An 18,387-nucleotide genomic window follows, 5' to 3' on the forward strand; every position below is an offset into this window, starting at 1 on the left:
GGATGAAGAGCAATGGGGACATCTTCATTTCTGCTGATTTAATGAGACCTTAACTTCCGGTGATCTTCTGGATCATTTATATCTGCTTTGTTCTCACACACATCCCCGCAGCTATCTAGAAGTATCACCCACAAATCTCATCAGTACATTAATTACATCTCACCCTGCAGTGAGGTTTGGATCCGCCCTGTAGGCAGAGTTCACATGAGGTGTGCAGCATCACGGGGAGGGAAGAGGAGAAGTGGGGTGGATTCTGCAAGACTATTCAAGTGAGTTTGACTGCAAAAACACTCCTTTTAAAAAAAAAAAAAAAATCACTCACAGAAGCAGAGGTGAAACTTTTATGTATGCCTCTCACCTTCCTGCCACCGACCCACCCCTCCTCCTCCTCAACCCTCACCCGCCTGAACACCGGCGCCACCTGCAACACGGTGCGAAAGGGAAGGAAAGATACCTCTCCAAATGCTCAACCGTGAAGCAGGACAGCATCTGTTGCCATTTAAGACAACTGGTTGAAAGAGGGCACATAGTTCGCTTTCCAGGAAATGTTTCTCTGCTTCACTCATTCCTGAAGTTCACAGGAGGTTAACGTCATTGCTAATGTCACGGAGATCTCTATCCTGGAAAGTGTTTGTGACGTTCCCCCCTATCGCCTGCAGTGAAACCAGTGCTATGGATGATGTCAGCCAGCAAACAGGTTTTTTTTTGGGGGGGGGGGGGGGGTAAGCTGGTTTCATTTGGAGAAAACTCTCATATCAACCCAAACCCAAATTTTTCTGGCGCAACTGTGGTTTTTTTTTTTTTTCCTTTTCTAACTACGAAGGGTTAATTGTCAGAGCATATGTCATGGTTACGTGTGGGATCTCTTATGTTTTGGGGTTCTTATTATTATGATATCCCAGGAACATCTTGAAGAAATTTCTTCAAGTTTGGCACAAATGTCCTTTGGGATTTAGAAAGGTCAAAGGTTAAATTTGCTATGACTTCATACTTTTTTTTTTTTCTTCCTGGCAATAATTCTTGAATTCTTAGGATAATAAGTCTAATAGCAAAAAAAAAACAAAAAACCCTCACTGAGATCAAATGGCAGGAAATGATGTAAGTGGGGACATATATCCAAAAGGTCAAAGGTCAACTTCAAGCTCACACTTTTTCCTGTCCATATTCAAAAGAAATCCCTCATGTCTGCGCCACATAAAGTTATGGGAAATCCGTTTATTAGCTCTTAGCTTAGCAACACCTTTAACGTGACTAATAAATATCTTTTGTAAATACTTCCTTCACTTTAAAGATTAGTTGCTCTCTAACTGGATCCTGCTCTGGTTGCCTGGTTTTTCTTCTCTTGTCATTTTTGGCAAAATTTAAAATAAAAAAAAAAATAGAACAAAACTCTGCTTTAATTTTTAAGAGCAAAAACAAAGCGTGAACTTGTAATCGGGGACTAGCCAGCGGTGTGTCGTGTATGTGCTGCTTTAATTCCCTGTGTGATTTTCACAGGCCAAATCATTTTGGATGCCTGCACTGCAGAGACCCTTGGTGGGGATATTAATATAACACCAGAGTACTAAAAAAAAAAAAAATCCAACCGAAATTAATTGTCCTTTTGCATCGCTTTTCAAAAATATTCAGAACTTGCAATACCACGGCTGACGACCTTGACATCTTGGATTCATAAGTGAGGAAAGAATTCCCAATTTTCCCGTTATCAGTTCAGTTTGGGTCCGTTTCCATGCAACAAAGTGAAACTGTAAAGGACGCCAAGACTCGTATCTGTGTCATCAATTACACTCTTAAGTTTAAAGGCTCTACAAAAACACGTGTTCTGGTCAAAGCCCCAAGTGGTTTAAAGGCCAAAATAATTTCCCCTATAACCGATGAAAAACAAACATTTTCAGTAATCACGAAAATCTCCCAAAAAAAAGAGAGGAACGTTTGATAATTTTTCACAAACTAAAAAGAAAACACATCCGTACTCCATAAACATCAGTGGGCACATCGTTTGTAGTCCATGCCTTGTTAGTCGTTGCAGGAACTACAAGTATGTCATTGACGTCTCTGAGCTGATCCGGGGGGTGTCCTCTCTGCTGATGAGGTCATGTCACGTGGAGTTCACAGAGCTGAGATGGGCTCGCTGTGAGCCAAGACACTTGCATCATCGCTTTTTAACGGCACGTGAGAATTACATGCCGATGCACGAGTGCACAGAAACTGCAACAAAGCTATGGACGCTGTGTATTTCGGCTCGTGTCGCATTTTCTCTCAGGCTGTTTGCTGTTCTAAAGTGATCCAGTTCCTCTCGGCCACCCCTTGGGACCCCGAGAGTTTAAGCACAGTTGTATAAAATTGGGCAAATTTGCATCGATTCGTTTCCTAAGACCTGTTTTTCTCAGCTGCGTTGAGCTGTCAGAGTTAGGAAACACATCTGAAACAAACAGGAAAGAGTCAGATTCCTTTTCTTTTGTTTTTGTTATTGTTGTTTTCACAGTTTTAGTGGAAGAACCTGTTTTTTGCCTGGAGCGAAACAGAACCGAGAGTCTTCTGACTTATCTGACAAGGAGAAAACAGCCATATCCTGGGAGACAACTCTTGCAGAATTACTGCACCGGTAGAATCAATACGAATTTTAAGGACAATTTCGAGGTGAAACTTTGAATCGATGGCATCACAAAAAGTCTATAAACGTCATCATGCTTTAAGGACCTGGCTGCTACCTTCCTCATCAGCTTCATCTGCCGTTTTATTCCCTGAATTCAGTCCCAGTTGATCATCACATGAAACGAATCCCTCCACATTGTAGTGTGACACTGCTTACCCTGCCAACCATAAAGACCAAATTGAAGTTGCGAGATAAAATTGGCTCCTCGATTTTGTGTTACCCAGAAGGCTCTGCTCATTGATTGGTTAAACTCGCTGCTTTTGACTCTCAGCAATGAAAAGATAAGGAGGGGGAGAGAATGTGAGAGCCGTTCCCAACATTTGCATTACAGTGTTTTTACATGGAAAAAACAGGCTGCGTGTATATGGGAGCCTTCTCTTTTTAATCCGGAAAACGGGACTCGGGAGGGAAGGTCGGCTGGTTTCAGGTGAGTGACGCCTGCATGGAGGAGTAACCCACATTACTGATCACCCACAAAATCCTCAGACTTCAGCGGGAGCTTTTCATTACATGCGCTTTCAACATTTCAGCCCAAAATCAAGTTCACAGGCCTGACATGTTTGTCCTACAGGATCTCAAATAGGAACTAGAGCTTTTCTCTCGGGATCTTGAGTGATCTTGTTAATCCAGAAAAGGGGCTCAGAACCCTGGAGTGGCCATAGATACAGAAAAAAAACAACTTTTGTGGCTGTAAAATATACATTTCCTCCAATTATTGTTTTATTATTGATTTGTGATCACGAGCTATAACTTATTCTCTCAATTTGATGACTTCGTAGCCAGAAGATATAACTTGTTTCCGCAATATGGGCATTAAAATGTGGAAACAAATCATATCACGTGGCCCTGAGATACAATTTGCATCTCTCTCTGACCTCTCGGGTGAAACGCCCTTATATGGAAGTGTTATGACGGGTCGTATTGAAGGAGTGAAGCTGGGGGGTTCAACTCAGGTTGGAGGTGTCTTAATCCAGAATGATGACAGAGGTGATTTAGAGGATTGGCCACAAACAGCTGCCACACACACACACACACACACACACACACACACACACACACACACACACACACACACACACACACACACACACTTTTCATTCCAGTGTCTTCCTGCCATGATGGAGATGGATGTACAGTAGTTAGTGGAGGCTAATGGTCTGAAGCTCCATTATAGAGCCTTTTGCCCAGTGAGATACTCTGAAGTTGGACTTCAGCACACTTAAGGTTATTAAAATTAATTCACAGTAACTTCTTCTTCTTCTTCTTCTTCTTCTTCTTCTTCTTCTTCTTCTACTTCTTCTTCTTCCTGAATCCTGTTTTCACCCTAGGGTAAACTGCTGTCTGAAGGCAAATAGAGATTAAATGTTTCTCCAGTGTTTCTCCGGTTTCTGAGGTGTTTTGTATTTCCTTTGTAGACCGCAGTAAAGCAGCTGTAGGCTTAGAATAAGAAGGCGCTTTTACAACATCCTCTGATTCCTAATCCCTCCAGATGGAGCTGAAAAATTAACACGTACACAATATTAATGTGGCGCTATTGCATTTATATTACAACCACAAATACTTTTAGTCCCCCGATAGTGCTTTGTCTTTTCTTCTGTCTTCCTTTTCAAGTTTGCTGATCAATTGAGAGACCAACAAAAAAACAAAAAACCGAGTAAGAAGGTTCAGGATAAAGACCTCATTGTGGAGTTCTTTTGTTTCCTGCTCTTAAATCAAAAGTCAAGAAACACGTCTTTGCCTTTATCAACCCCAAAGTCTGAATTTAATTAAATATGGTTTTTTTTGTATTAAAAATAGATGCATGTTTGTCGTGCCCGGCACAGAACAGGCGCTCAGATCTGATTTCTTTGCTGTATTTCGTAAAGGAGTAGACGACTGATCTGCGTGTGAAAGCCATTACCTGCTGCTGCATAGAAAAGATGGTTGATATCGGCTTTAAATGGAATTCAGAGTGGCTGTCTTTTAGCAAATAAATATTCCCATGACTCATCAAAAATTCACACCTAAATCTGAGCCGCTGTTCCAAATCACGTCAGCGTAAGGCTGCGTGTGAGTCGTTTCTGGTGGCATACTTTTAAAGAAGTGACGGGCGTGTCTGTTCCAGAGGTGTAACTCGAAGTTCATATTGGATTATTCCAATAATCTGACAGATCACGTTGGAATAATCAGATGAGGCCTCTTCTGACAGCCAGAATGAGTCACTGTAAAACAAGTTTCTACCCAACAGAGAATTCTCCCTGTATGTCGTTTCCATGCTCCACTGAGCACAATTCTGCATGAATCAACAGAACCCGGCGACGCCACGTGTTCAGACCGGCGCTGATTATCAGAGGAGTTCAGCAACAATACACCGAGGCATTGAAGGCGAAATGGAACAAGAGAACAATTAAGGATTTGATACAGAAAACATTTTGAACAACACACAGACGCCTGACGCCCCGAAGGAGATTGTTGTTAATTTTGGCTGCTGGTTTTTTTTTTTTCAATTTAGTTTTAGTTGTGTTTTAAACGTCCTTGGTGACATTTAGTCGTCTTCGTACTGTTTGGAACTATTTTAGTCCGGTTTAAATTGGTGAAAATGTCCTGTTTCTTTATGGTGAACCTGTCCCTACGGGTTTTTGTGGGATTTTTGGATCTCATTTTCGTTGCAGTTTATTGACTAGAATGCATTTTAGTTTCACTCTCATTTTTGTACTTTAAAAAAAAAAAAGTTTTACTTGACAGACTCGCTACAAGCTTCAATCTCACTGCAATCATTTTGATGAATATTACTTGTTGCTTTGTTTTAGTCAAAGAAATGCCCAGGAGTTTAATTGAGCCGATGAGATCTCGTGACAATTTTCTCTCATTTTTAGTCAGTTTGATTTTTAGTAATTTTATTGTTTTTAGTTTTATTTCAGATTCTTGTCAATGAAATCAAAAAAGGTTTAGTCCATGAGATCATTAATTTAAGTCCAGTTTAAATTCGATTTTCGACTTGGTCAGTTTGATTAGTTTTAACTTAGTTTTAGTCAGTGAAATTTATAATGTTGCAGTCTTTTTTTCAATTGATTGTTAGGTTTCGTCGATGAAAACTCTGGAAGCTTTGGTCTCATTTTAGGAAACGGATTATTGTCAGTTTGAATCCCATTTTAGTCGATGGAACGTATTCCACACTGGCACTGACCACCAGACTGGGCTGTGACACTTGAACAGGTTCAGTCCCGTCAAATGTGCATGAGTGCGGATGCTCTTTCCTCACTTGACCAGTGAAAGCCAAACGACAGCTTTCAGACAGCCCCCACTCCCTACCCCACCCCCTACCTCACCCCCCTCATGAAATAAACACCTTCTGCTGCTCCCAAACAATCAAAATAGAGATCTACAAAACAAAGGCTTGGTGCAAAAACGTGCACCACACACACACACACACACACACACACACACACACACTTTATGAAGTAATGTATGCATGTCAGCTAGGCCACAAAAAGACGTGTTGTTGTCTCTAGTGAGCTGCTGTCATGCAGCTCTGGAACCAGCCAGTCTGATGTTTCCTGCCTCACACGGTGAAGAGTAAACAACAAACCGCATCAATTCAGTGTTTGATTAGTGCAGCAGGGAGACAGAGAAAGAAAAACACAGAGAGAGAGAGAGAGATATTAGGGAGTGTATGGCAGCCATCTGGACATGTGGGGAGATGAGAGGCAGCCGCTGGTTGGAGCGAAGGGTCCCTTGCACTATTCCATTCCTCTATCGTCAGATCTCCGTGTTTACCCTGCTCACCATGGGGACTGATCCAGCCGGCCTGCACAGCTCCATGTGTAACACCACGGGCTGAAAGGATGTTTATGTTTTCCAGGATTAAGAAGGAGGAGTTGAGGGTGTGTGTGTGTGTGTGGAGAGAGAGAGAGAGAGAGAGAGAGAGAGAGAGAGAGAGAGAGAGAGAGGTGGAAAGACATGGAGCCAAGGGAGAAGGAGTGCCAGGGTAGAGCCCTGATAGGAGCTCCGGCCTCCTGTGGGAGTGATTTAATGATGGAAAGGTACTGCTTGTCTTCCAGGAGAAGGGAGAGTAAATAATTAACCTCTCAACCCCTTTGGTGGCTCCATCATTACTGGCTCAAGGTCTGTGGAAGAGTTTTACTGAAGCATTCCAGGGGTTTATGCTACTGAATGCTTCATTTATGAAGAAATGTGTAGAAAATGAAATATGAGGCCTCTGTAAAGTTGTAGTATTGTGGAGGAGAAGAATGTCTGTGGTTTTGAAGTATAACATGTAATTCTGTATGTAGACAGTACAGTTCATATTGGACCAACCAGAAATACTTTACCTTATTTTAGTATTATATCGAAGTATCTGTTGATTACTTAGCGTGTGTACTTTCTACTTGACTAAATTTGTCTCACTAGTAATGCAACCGCGGTGTAGTTCATAGCCTTACGTTAGATTTGTACTTCTCGAGACTGCATTAACACTTCAAAAAAATCATACAAGTATTCATATGTATCATAACCTTTTGAAACAGAGGATTTTTTGGGGGTAATTCTAGAAAATCAGGGGTAAAATTGCAAAAGGGAGGCTACGCTAATGCTAACTTCCAGGTTATAGCCTACAACAATACGTCATCCCTGCAGGACATGATAGTCTTGAACTCAAGACCTCTTAAATGACTGAGATAATGCTGCCTGTTAAAGGCAGTAGTGGCCTAAAGGATAGAGAATTAAACTTGTGACCTGACAGTTGTTGGTTCAATCCCCAGAACCGGCAGCTAAATCCAGACACAGATGTTTTTCAAAGTTGCAAATAAAATCTACTTTAAAAAAATCCTGAACATAAGTATCATTTAAAAAAAAGATGAAAAGGGTAAAACTCTATTACATCATTTACCAACAGATCAACCAATAGCAACAATTTATTGTAATAACCAAGTTCCAGTCAGTAGAGGGCGGTCACTCTGTATACTTACTTCCATCCATCCATTTTCTTCCACTTATCCTGATAAAGGGACGCCGGGGGGGCTGGAGCCTACCCCAGCGGCTTTCGGACGAGAGGCGGGGTTCACCCTGGACAGGTCGCCAGTCCATCACAGGGCCATTCACACTCACAGTCACGCCTAGAATATTCAATGAGCCTCGTCCCCATTTGCATGTCTTTGGACTGTGGGAGGAAGCTGGAGTACCAGAGAGAACCCACACAGGCACAGGGAGAACATGGAGACCCCACACAGAAAGATCCTGTGCCTGAGCCGGGACTCGAACCCAGAACCTTCTTGCTGTGAGGCGACAGTGCTAACCTGTATACTTACTTGGAAAATTCAAATACTTTGACAAAAATGCCCAAAACTCTAACTTGAATCAGTAATCAGCTGAACATAATATTCATATAAACGGGGTTGCGACTGAAAAAAATTGGTTTGGATTTATAAGTCATAAACAAATTACACTTCAACTTGATGCACACAAATTCAGTTTGACTCAGATTAAATCTCTGATGAGTTCTTGATAAATTCACTTCAGTCCTTCAGTGACAAGAAAATATTCTTAAACACTTTCAGTTCACTTGTTCTGACATAAATTTCATGTCAAAGTTCAGCCTTGCTATTACTGTTGATGGAAAGGTCACTGAACACTGCAGAAGGCGTATATGCAGGATGGTTCTATCACACAGTGAGAACATTTTTCAACATCCAAAGGAACACTGAGGAAAAAATGACATCTGCTCCGTATAATAAATCCCTCAGCAACCACCATCTAGATTATGATTGATGTGACTCGCGACGTTCCCGCCGCAAAGATTCCAGTCTGGTAACACATCTTGGAAGTTTTAGGCCGTGCTACCAAAACCTGGAGAACATTTGTGCGGTGCGTTACGCTTCCTCTTTAGCCTGTTACTGAGATTGGTACTAACTTGGTACACGTCCTTTCAATTTATCCCTCGAGAAACTCAGCTGCTTGAATTCCCAACACAGGAAACAGAGAATGCCCTTTTAACCCCCCTTGCTTGTGTGTGTGTGTGTGAATGTGTGTGTGTGTGTGTGTGTAGTCATCATTTTCCCCTCTTTGACCACTTTTTCCTTCAACCAGGAGAGAGTGACTCATTGCTCCAAAAGTGTTTTCCTTCAGTAGAGGAGTTTTCATGCTCTAATCCCATCTTGTTGCTTCCATATTTACACTCAAAAGAAGACCTGGCGTTCTTAGCAGATCGTCTGATGGTTAAATGTAAAGTCCCCTGAGGGCTCTGCGGACATTTTTCAATAGTAAATTCTTGAAACAAACTATTTCCACATGCTCCTCCAGATGGTTGAGCAGCTTGCTATAAAGTGTGCTTCAAGAAACCAGACAAACCGTAATATGATGCCAAGGAAGCTTCAAGGAAATAAGGAACATTCATATTTAATTATTAGTGAGTTCCAAGGTATATTTTCCTGTCTCTGCTTGGATTATGGAATCATCTGGGAGTATGAGCTGTCTCACGTCCTTACAGTGACACCTCAGGAAGACGAAAAATATTGCCGCTGGTATAAAACACTAAGCCAGACAAACTCTTGCTGAGTGTTTTCAATGAAAGTTTGGAAGCTGAGGAGATCAGGAACATTCATATTTCATTAGCCACAAGTGAGTTTATTTATCCTTTATCATGTTTTTAATGTCTCCGCGAGGACATCTGCTGCACTGCAAATTGTCATCTGCTTATCATGACAAATAATGATGTTTTTAATGCGCCTCATTTTCTAAATGTTAATGATAGGAATTGAAAGGAAAAAAAAAAACGACGAAAAAAAAAAACAACAACACAAAAAAATAAAAACCGGAGGCAATATAAAGACTTCAGATGAGCCAGAGGTGTCCATCCAAGCCTGTTCAGAATGAAGGCAGAGCTTCGAAGTGCGGCCAAATCCATCAGGAGAGGAACGAGTGTTCTACAGGGAATTTGGATGACTAACAACCAGCCAAGCAAAACAAAGCAAACTAGACAGGCTAAACTACACAGGCGCGCATGCACACACACACACACACACACACACACACACACACACACACACATACAGAGTTCCGATCTCACTCTGTATGAAATCCCAGGCATGAGTGTAGGAGCAAAACATGGTGGTCAACAGCAGCTGGCAGCCCTGGATGGTCACGAGCCATCGACACCTCCCACACATTTAGCAGGGAGCTGCTTGAGGTAGCGTGGGACTGACTCAGAACGACCTTGGGGAGAGAACCGGTTACTGTTCATTCACCTCTAAGAGAGGGAAAGTTACTGTATCACAGCTGTTAAAGCCCTGAGTCAGACACTCGCTAATACAATCATAAAATATTATGTTTGCCACCATCATAGAATAGAACAGAACAGAGTGGCTTTTTGGTTTTTAGACAACAAAATTTGCCCTGCAGCTCCCAAGGGAGTTGGTCCATCACACATACACACGCATGCACATACGCACTTACCAACAGATGTAAATCCAAATAAATAAATAGATAAATAAATAAAAAGATTGCAGGAGCTACTTCTTTTCAATGTCATTTATTGTAGATCACGCGAAAATTAACTGTTACAGTATGTCAAGACAATTAAGCTCATTTTCTCACCGAAAAAGGCAGATTTGTACTGTCATATTGACAAAAGGCCTTCTTGAGGAAGCCATTTATCTCTGTTCACGAGTCCGTTAACCCTTTATCTCCAGAAAACACAAGACCACCTTCTTCTCCTACTGGAGATAATGAGTCGATGCACTTATTGTCTCGAGAAAACAAGTTACTCTTCGTGACGTTGCGAGTTATCTCAGTTTGTTCAAAATAATGAGTAGTAGGCAAACTGCTCGAGAAAGCAGGTTCATTTACTAACCTCGAGGAAAAGGGTAAGGCCTGTCTCCAGACAGCTGACTTGAGAGTTCCGTCTGTCTGTCCATCCAAAGTCATGGAGGTAGCAGGTCCAGCAGGGAATTCCTAACTTCCAGTCACCTGACCACATTGACCAGCTCTGACCAACCTGCACACACAGTTCTTGCTTTTGGTGTACAAAGATTTGATGACCCTGAACAGGGACCAGCTCACCCCATACCCCCCCCCCCCCCCCCTCCCAGGAACCTGGAAGCCTACTCAGAATCCTCAAAACACTTGTAGACCACGTGTGCTCACTCCCAGGCCTCCCCTGGGACCTCGGCGAGAGTGAAAGTCTGGTTGAAAGCTGCATGGATCTTCTTCCTCCGAGGTTCCTGTCCAGCGCAAACGCTCTCGAGATCTCAAGACAACTGCATCAAAAAAAGAATTGCAAGCACAGTCAATTCCTGCTGCCATAGATTTTTTTTCTATCATTTATGCATTTGTTCAACCTTTATTTATTCAGGGACGGTTTGCTGAGAGTACACAGTTTGCAGGAGCGCCTTGACCGCATTCATATCCCACGTATATTCAGTCTTGGAAGCAGCTTGGTCACAACCAGTCTGATCTCCTGGTCATCGAGGCGTTCCACTGGAGCAGTCAGGGTTAAGGCTCTGAGTTTGATTCGGCGACATCTCTCAGGGGGGGTAAAAACTATTTCTGAGCCCAGGAGTGTGGGTCTCTAATACTCCGTGGTACCTTGCAGATAGTTACAGCGAGAAGAGGATGACGATGATGATAGTGATTTGCATCCTTCAGAATGCTGCTGGCTCTGCGGAGGCAGTATGATCTGAAGGTGACTTCCAGCAAGGACAGGAGGAGTCCAATTATTCTCTGGATTTATGACCCTCCGGAGGGCTGTAGATCCCCATTACGTGGCCGCCATGAGCCCCGTAACCTCTGTTTCAGGTAGTAGTGTCCAAAAAAAAAAAATAAAAAAATAAAAAATTAAGCAACTTTAGCTTTTTATGAGGACCTTGGGGACTGTCCTAGTTACTGTTTACTTACTGTGTGTGTGTGGGTTGGCTTTTTTAATCCAAGATATTTAAGATGTGAGTCACTCAGGCTTGGAAGTAAAAAAAACAAAAACAACAATCTTCAATATCAGTGTAAAATCCTGTCTAAATACATCGGCACTGCGTTTTTTAAAAAGTTGATCCAGTTCTTGTGTATCGAGCTGATCTCTAATCACCTTGAGGATGATGACGACCATGATTTCTCCAATAATAAGGCCGTTAAATTAATCAGTTGGGATAATCTTGGAAAATGTCCTGTTTTCCTTTTGTCCTCATAACGTGGGAGGACGACGGTAATCATATTTCTTCACTTGGTGAGGCACAGAAGCTAAATAACCCCTAACCCTGCCACTATTGCACTTTTAATGAGTCCCAAACCAGTTAGTGTACATTAGATTCCCTGCTCATAAAAAAAAACGACAAGCTCTGTAAATCACCTGGAACTACATTCAGCAGTTTGCCTCTAGTCTGGAAAAAAAGAAGAGTTATTTTAAACGATTTACACTGAAAGAACAGGCAACAAAATCTTTCAGGATATCTCACACATAACCGCAAAAAATCCGTTCATCACTTTCAAATCATATGAATTTTTTAGTTTTTCAGCCCTGATCTTTCCATCTTTCGACTTCAAAGAGACTCACAAATACGCAGACGTTAAAAGCAGGTTACGTGGAGGAGACGGTGTACGTGATTGGCGCGCGGGGTTATGTGTGTGTGTGTGTGTGTGTTTGTGTGTGTGAGTGAGTGAGTGAGTGGGAGAGGGAGAGGGAGAGTGTGTCTGGGAACCTGCTACTGGTTTCACACACACACACATACACACTCACTCACTCACTCAGTCCCAGCCAGACAGGCGGTCTCTCCGCACTGAACGGCAGCAGCAGCAGCAACAGTAAACTCTCCCCCCGCCGCCGCTGCTCACTAACCGACTGTGGTGACCGAGTGACGCGATGTCGGACCCGAAATGTTCCCGTTGAGTGTCGGACAGGTAAAGACGAGCGCGTGGGAGCTGAGAGGGTGGGAACAACTGTGACAGCTGGAGACGTTTAGGCGAAGATTTGTGGACTACACGTGGAAAGCATCGTTGAAGCAGCTCGGTGAGTAACGCGCCAGGCGGTACTTCCAAACACTTTATATAGTTTACTTCTCCGAAAAAAAAACTTTGAATACATTTTTTTTTTTTTAACCAAGCGAGCGATGTAGTTTTTGTTGTGGTGGTGTTGGTGAATGACCGGCACTTGTTCTCGGTGTCACGGCTTTGAGCCACTTTGCTGAGGTATCAGTGCGCGCGCATCTAGCTTCTTACCTGCCACGTATAATGAACGAGCTCCGAACATGTTCGGTCCATGTACTAAATATTGTTTAAATATGTTGTATTTTTGGTTCAGACGCAAACTTGGCAGTGAAGCGTCCCTTCGAAATTATGGAAGCATTGAGTGACGGGGGGGGGGGGGGGGGGTATATTTTGTTGCCACAAGTTGTTGTTGCTTTTCCCCAGGATTTGTCCATTTGTGACCATATAAGCTGTTCCTGCAATTAGTGTCCACAAGATATAACTTGTTCTCTCTACTTAGTGAATTTGTGGCCATGAGATGTAAGATATTACAACAATTTGAAGCATTTGTGGCCTCAAGGTATAACCTGTTCCTAAAATTCCAGGGATATCCCCGTCCAGAGATACATTTTTTTCTTATGTGTCAATTAATTCGTGGCCACAAGATGTAATTTGTTGTCATGATTTGATTAATTTGTTGGAAGATAGTATCTTTGTTTTCTCTGACCGCTCCAGGTCTTCCTAAGAAATCACTCAATTTCTTAAAAGGATGAAACCTATCATGTGACATTTTTGACATCTTTATCACCTTCCTCCCATTCCGGTAGTTTTCGTCCTAGACCCATTCTGGAGAAACGGAACAGAAACAGAAATAGCCCATTATGTACAGCGATAAGTCAGTGTTCAGAATACCCTGGAAGTGTAAATATTCCTGAGAAATTCCAGTCAGCTTAGCTCAGTTTGGGTGTTGTCCAATTAGAGTAGCAGTTGGATTACTGGCTGCTGCGGCGTTCCATCTGTTTAGTAGCTCATCAGGTAGTCTGTCATAAGATTACTCATTTCAGTTGTAAACTTATCATTTTACTGCCTCTAAACATTCTTGTGAATTAATGAGGCTGTAAGAAATCTTCTGTTCTGTTGAGCAGCGTAGAGTGAAGACATAATCATCCTTGATGCTCCTTCCGGCAAAAATAAGACGTACTAATAAACTGACCATAAATCATTGATGTTTTTTTTTTTTCTATACACTTTCTAAGAAGGTTTGAAACAAGTTGTTGTGTGTTTTTGAGCCCCTAATTAGTCCTGATGGATGTGTTGTCACTTTGTATGACAGCCTTCATCATTACTGGCTGTTTGTGGGAATGAGGCAAAAACATTGTGAAGTACTGTAGTGCCATAAAGATAGAAAAGCTATTTATATTAATATTTGTACAATTTTGTTTTGTTACAGATCGTAAAATGCAGAAAACAATGCGTACGGTGGTTTAAGAAAAATGGCGTAACCTAGAGTTCGTGGCACCCTGGATCATATGTAACAGTCTCAAAAGCAATCCCTTTATCTCTTGATCGTTGTCATGCGTGTTTTTGATTATTTATGTTTTTTCAAACAAGTAAATCAGCCAACAGCTACACTTTTAATTATTCTAATAAATGGACTCTTCCTACCACAAACAAGTCATAACAATCTGTGTTACGCACTGAAGTCTGCACAGCGTCAAGTCCCAGCTACTTCTCTCTACATACTGTTGAGCACGTCTTCACTCTGAACAGGCTTCTTGTTCAGCCGGTGCCTGGTTCTGCTCTTCAGTCATATCTGTCAGAACTATGGGTGCAGATGTTTCACATATGGTTGCTGGGGTCTGGAACCCTGCACGGACTGATAATAACATCTACGTACGAGTTCTTTCAGAAAGGATTTTCTGAGCTGTCTGAAGTCGCATTCGTCTCATTGATCATCACGATCTTGGATTGGCTCTCCTCCTCAGTTCTTGGTATACACAGCCTACTTTAACCCTCTGAAAATAATGCTGCTGACCAATATTTTGGTGTTGTTTTACAAATATATGAATCTCTGCTTTGCAATCAATCCATTGGTGCTAAAAAAAACCCACCAGTAAAGGGGTGAGATTTGTGCTAGCCTGGTGAGGCCCCTCCCTACCTTGTAAGCTCATAGTTGAGCTCTGCACAAACCTGCTGTCTGCAGTGAGAGTGCGGTGCACTTACATTGACAGACACGCTCATTCAGCGAAACCGTGTTACGAACTCCACTGTTCCATCAAATGCTGAATCAAGCCAGACTGACAGTGAAAAAGCCAAGAAACTCGTCTTCTCTCTGGGCTAAGTGCTGATATTGAGTCCATTTCAGCTGCGTTTACCCAATGACATGATAACCAATCAGGAGCTACATTACATTGATGTTGCAGAAGAAGAGATATGATTGTTTTTTTTATAACTTTTAATTTCTCATAGTGGGTTTACATCCGCGCTTGAGCTCACCAGATATGGATTATCCTTCTCCAGGCGAAATATCTTCACCACCTCACTTTAAATTTTGCTTGTAATAACTTACAGTAAACTTCACTTTACAAGCTCACCTTGTCTCACGTCCTCTGCAACAAATTAGGGACCTTCTGCCGCTTCATTCTCTGTGGTGTTTTGTGATGTTAATTTGAGTTACTGATTACTTTTTTAATACCCTGCTAAGTTAGATTCCTGGCGGATTGCCTGCTGATATTGGCTGAAAATATTCTTAACCTGTTGTTGTGCTCACCTCTCTTTCTTTTTAAAAGATATCTGCAAAAAAAACAGAAAAAAAACAGAAAAAAGGTGTTTTCCTGCAGTTGCGTGTAGGGTCAGTTTATTTTGGCGTCCCAATCCTGTACAAAGCTCAGTCTCTCATCAGATTAACCAGCCAATTTTGAATTACTTAGGAAAGTTTGTACTTAGAAAAACCTCTTAACATTTTAGTTAGGAATAAGTGGCCCCCCTGCATTGTTTTTTTCTGTTACATCTAAACCCAAGTCACAACTGCAGCATGAAAGACTTGACCCCCCCCCCCCCATCTATAAGCGCTGTGAGTGGTTCGTTGAAATTTTCAACACAACAGAGATTTGACGACGTTGAAAATCGTACAGCGAGAGCTCTCCTTTTAAAGAGTCATAACACTGCCTCAAGCCACAAGGAAGCATGTAATCAAATTCAAATTATTTGAAACCACCAAAATTAGAGATACCCAACTGGAGTCCTGCGCTTTATTTAAATCTAGTGCCTGTCTGTGCGGCTGGCTGTCCTCCCAAAGATGAGAAATAGCAGTGTGTTTAAATAGGAGTATCAGGAGAACCATTTCATGTCATGATTGAGACATCAGGTTTGGACCTGGTAAGCGCTTACTGTGCCTCTCTATGGCACAAATAATTCACTTATATTAGTATATCGCCTCATCCGTTGTTCACGAGTTCAAGACTTTAGCCACTCTTCAGGGTCTATTTTGCAGCTATTACAGTGTAAACTGTTGTGCTGGCTTCCTCGGTGTGTTCACCACCTCAGCCTGGAGAGAACAGATGTTACAGAAGGCGAACGTGACGATCCTTATTTCTTCAGTGGCTCCTACGATTTAAAAAGGGGAACAAAAACAGGCTCTGGTTGAGATTTCCTGAGGGCTCTGACTCACTGGAGGTTGTAGTTACCTTCCTTGTTTTACAGAATCGTGTGTGTCTTGCGCTATCATCATGAGCACTCAACAGCTGGGGACACGGTTCATCTTGTGCTCTCACTTTTATTTGGTCAATGCTTCCAGCCATTGAATCCTTGTGGTAACGATCCCCTCACTTGTGTTCAGGAGACATGCATTGCTCTCTGTTAGCCTTTCGACTGTTCACTCCCTCCCAAATGTTTTATAGCCGTACAGTAAGGTGCTGGGCTATAAAGAATGAGCTCATTTGGGGGTCTGGCATGTCATTCATTGATTCACGGTTAGGCTACGGCTCCCTGGCACTATATAACATCAGCTGGCTGCTGAGTCACACAAGATAATGGATGAGTCTTTCCATAGCTTTCCTTTTTTTTGGGAGAGGTCTTTCCCAGCCTGTTGCTTTGTTGATTTTACACGAGCTAAAACTTAGCTCAGTAGGAAGTGCAGTATCTCTTCTTGCAGAGCAACTCCTCATTTACTCGCAAAGGGAGGAGGTCAATCTTTTTTTTTTCTTTTTTCCACTTGTTTACAGTTTAAGTGAGTAGCATTCAGGTATTTGTGGTGGGAGTATATGAGATGGTTTTGAATCATTCTGGATTTCCTTGCCAAACATCAGCAACACTTTTCTGTGACTAAATTTTGACTAAACCTAGCATCTAAGATAGGCAGCAAAAGTTAGTGAGCTCACTCACTTTCACATTGCGCTGGATCTCATGTTAGTGTTTGGTGCCGAATCGTAAAACTCGGACGGCTATAACACGTCTTTCTTACCTTTTTTTTGCGTTTGTTTTTGATTTGGCTCCGGTGAAATTTACAACTGATGTCCTATTGTGCAGACATCCTTTTTGATTTAATGTTTCACAACCCAGCCTCAAAGTAGAGTTACCATAGAGCGAGTTTTCTGTTTATTTCCCCAAGTGATGATTTGGACAAGTGCATAGAAATACTGCTAAAAATATTGGTTTTCTTTCACGAGCTGTCATCCAGAATTTAGCGGTACGATAATAAATCTTGTAGTTGTTGTCCCCAATAAAAAAAAATCATACGTATTAAGTGACTGAAATACGTTTACTCTCGCATGTCAGGACTGGGGTGTGCAATATTTGTTGTGTCATGCAATGCTACGGTAGAATTTGATATTCATTGCTGGCACCATATCTCTCCAAATTAGTATGGCGGGTAACACTCTCCATCTGTTTGTGTTAGATATTGCTCTCCTGAAGAGTTATGGCTGTAGGTAGAATATCATTCTCTAAAGATTTAATGTATGCAATGACTAACACACAGTCACACGTCAACATGAAAGACACGTACGAGATCCATAGCTGCTAGACGCTATCGTCTGGTTCGAGTTAGTTATTTTGACAGATCTTTATGCATTTGTAGTTCCACCTTATGTTCTACTCCAGTTTTATGCCTAACTGTGAGTGATATGACTCACTTTGCCTCGTTCTCTCTACTGTGAGACAGTTTTTTGCTTTCGCTTTGCCTACGAGCTCCAAGACCAGTGCTGCCCTACAGTCTGCCTCAGCACGCTTGTCCACGGCTGTACTCTTGCTCGCTTCTTAATGTGCAAACAATGTAATGGATTTTTGATGAATGACTAAAAAAACTCTCCTGCTCACATTTTCATTATACGAGTGGCAACGGGAATATACTTGGTATTTTCTTGCAAGATTGATTTTGTTTTAGCTCTATGCCAACTGCTTGTTTGGCTTTTAGTTCTTATGGGTTGTTGATGGAAATGAAGGATAGAAGTTGTGTTTCCATAGAATTGTCAGATGAACTTTTGGTGAACTGCCAGTGTTTCCATAAGAGGAATTGAGCATTAGGTGTGCTTCCATCAATTGGTTTAGAAAAAATACAGTAGACTTTGTAATGCCGTTGGAACATGGTGGTATCGTAGGCGTGAGTAGAAGACAAAACGGTCATCTTAGCCATCTACCAGCGAGAAATGGAGAGGTCTTAAGGAATGACTGTCATATGTAATTGTTCTGTTTTGTTGCCAGCTATTATCTGCCATGTTGCACGCTTTACCAAGATGAAACGTGCATCAAGATGCTCGGATGGAAATCAGAGTATTGACCTTGGGTGCTACACACATTAGGGCCCA

General features: G+C 42.0%; 1 protein-coding gene and 1 long non-coding RNA gene across 3 annotated transcripts in view; one reads left to right on the top strand and one right to left on the bottom strand.

Annotated features, from left to right (window-relative positions):
* Window positions 1-10,835: 10,835 nt before the first annotated feature.
* On the bottom strand, window positions 10,836-12,263 carry LOC147246412 (uncharacterized). Its single transcript, XR_015109818.1, has 3 exons — window positions 11,709-12,263; window positions 11,525-11,582; window positions 10,836-11,416 (listed from the first exon to the last, which is right to left on the bottom strand). It is a non-coding gene; the product is annotated as an uncharacterized LOC147246412 (long non-coding RNA).
* Window positions 12,200-18,387, top strand: part of stxbp6 (syntaxin binding protein 6 (amisyn)) — a 58,135-nt gene continuing 51,947 nt past the window's right edge. Inside the window, exon 1 of one of the 2 annotated variants that reach the window (XM_086182942.1) lies at window positions 12,200-12,626. The gene's annotated coding sequence lies outside the window, so the exon portion shown is untranslated. The remainder of the gene's footprint in view (window positions 12,627-18,387) is intronic. The other variant, XM_086182943.1, reaches the window with a different exon arrangement.

Source organism: Aulostomus chinensis, chromosome 17 (genome assembly GCF_037954235.1).
Source record: "Aulostomus chinensis isolate RoL2024-O1b breed Wild chromosome 17, RoL_Achi_v1.0, whole genome shotgun sequence".
Classification (NCBI taxonomy): domain Eukaryota; kingdom Metazoa; phylum Chordata; class Actinopteri; order Syngnathiformes; family Aulostomidae; genus Aulostomus; species Aulostomus chinensis.